This window comes from Scyliorhinus torazame, chromosome 5 (assembly GCF_047496885.1).
Source record: "Scyliorhinus torazame isolate Kashiwa2021f chromosome 5, sScyTor2.1, whole genome shotgun sequence".
Lineage (NCBI taxonomy): Eukaryota > Metazoa > Chordata > Chondrichthyes > Carcharhiniformes > Scyliorhinidae > Scyliorhinus > Scyliorhinus torazame.
Genome location: NC_092711.1, coordinates 159,821,943 through 159,823,816, shown reverse-complemented (window position 1 = coordinate 159,823,816; position 1,874 = coordinate 159,821,943). Strand labels below are relative to the sequence as shown.

The following is a 1,874-nucleotide window of genomic DNA, read 5'->3' as shown; positions in this document are numbered from 1 at the left end:
GGCAGGACAGGGTAGTTTCTAGGGGAGAGGTGGGAGAGGGTAGAGTCTCAGACGTCTACAAGGAACTAATGAGAGCTGAGGATATGCAGATCAAGGACCTGAAGCTTAAGTGGGAAGAGGAGCTCGGGGTGAGGAGATGGAGGACGGTGTCTGGGCAGAAGCCCTGAGCAGAGTAAACATGACCGCAACATGCGCCAGGCTCAGCCTGAATCCAGTTTAAGGTTTGTTGCACCGGGCCCACATGACGGTGGCCCGGATGAGCAAACTCTTCGGGCTGGAGGACAAGTGTGCTAGATGTGCCGGAGGGGCTGGTTAACCATGTACACATGTCCTGGTCGTGCCCGAAACTCGGGGGGGGGGGGGGGGGGGGGTACTGGCAGGGATTCGCAGATGTCATGTCCCGGTATTGAAAACTGGGGTGGTAATGAGCCCGGAGGTGGCAATCTTTGGGGTTTCGGAGGACCCCGGAGTCCAGGAAGAGAGGGAGGCCGACGTTCTGGCCTTTGCTTCCCTGGTCGCCCGGCGACGAATACTGTTAGCATGGAGGGACCAAAAACCACCGAGGGCTGAGGTATGGCTATCGGACATGGCGAGCTTTCTTGGCCCTAGAGAAAGTCACGTTCGCCTTGAGAGGTTCGCCCGAAGGTGGCAGCCATTTATTGACTTCTTCGGAGATGACTAAGCGTCAGCAGGGGGTAGGGGTGGGCGGGGCTAGGGTAGATTCGGGGGAGAGTGAGGCAGGTCCCGTGCGTGAACAGAGCCATGGTTTGCACTATGTTTAATTTGTAATTTGTGTCTTGACTTCTTTTTTTTGTACTGTATGGCAGCGGGTGAATGGAGAGTTCGGGTAAAATCCTGCTGCTTGTCCCCTCTCTCACCCACTGTGGAGCCGGGGAAGAGAGAAACACATTCCAAACCTGTGGAAGTGTAAATGTCACAAGGCTGTGAGATGACGTGTTGTGTTAATGATTAACAACAAATAGGAACCAGAAAGCTTTGCCTCAATAATTACAAAATTACTGTTTCTGCCCAGTATGAAAACAGGGGAGTTTGTGTATGTTCAGCAAACGTGGTAGTTTCACTTCAGAAAAAGATCAACAAAAATTGGAAACTATTCAATTTATTGATCACAACGTAATTGCCGAAAAAGATTAACTATCAAAGTTGGTAGATTGAAATGAGTTATTTGAAATTACTGATGAATGTCCGCCGGATGTTGCGTTGTAAGTTTCACAGCAGCCACAGTGATCAAGTTGGTGGGTTTAGGAAATTGGAAGTTACACATGAGCAGCTTTTGGGACTATTTCACCTCACTGTCGATTTCATGTTACAGCGAACAACAATCGATGTTGTTATTGGCTGAAGGTGTCACTTGTGTTCATTTTAACATGTAATTTTGTATACTTCTAATGAAAACTCGGAAACCAAAATAAAAGGTGAGTGATATACTGTCAACCCGGGTTAAAACCTTCTCGTTTGTTTCCCTGGTGGTTTAGTGGTTTAGGATTTGGTGCTCTCACCGCCGCGGCCCGGGTTCGATTCCCGGTCAGGGAATGATGAATTATTGTTGTCCAGCAGAATGTTCAATGAAGCTGAATCGCAGTTTTCACAGAAAAGAGCTGTGCCAGAATCAGTTCAGTGACATTTGTTGTTTCACATCAGAGCTGAAAAAGTCACAAGTGCAGCAGGTGGAGAACAAACCCAGAGGCAGGAAGAAACGGACAGTGATTGGCTGCAAAGTGAGAGAGGTGTTGACGCAAGCGAAAGTCTGGGTGGTATTAGGGACAGATTTTATTTGAATTTGGTAAATGCCATTGTTTGGTGGAAGTTGGTTCCTGGGTCACACCAGAGGTTTAACTGTGTGAATTCAGGAT

At 48.3% G+C, this 1,874-nt stretch overlaps 1 non-coding gene across 1 annotated transcript; it reads left to right on the top strand.

Annotated features, from left to right (window-relative positions):
* Nucleotides 1-1,481: 1,481 nt before the first annotated feature.
* On the top strand, nucleotides 1,482-1,554 carry trnae-cuc (transfer RNA glutamic acid (anticodon CUC)). Its single transcript has one exon. It is a non-coding gene; the product is annotated as a tRNA-Glu (tRNA).
* Nucleotides 1,555-1,874: the final 320 nt, after the last annotated feature.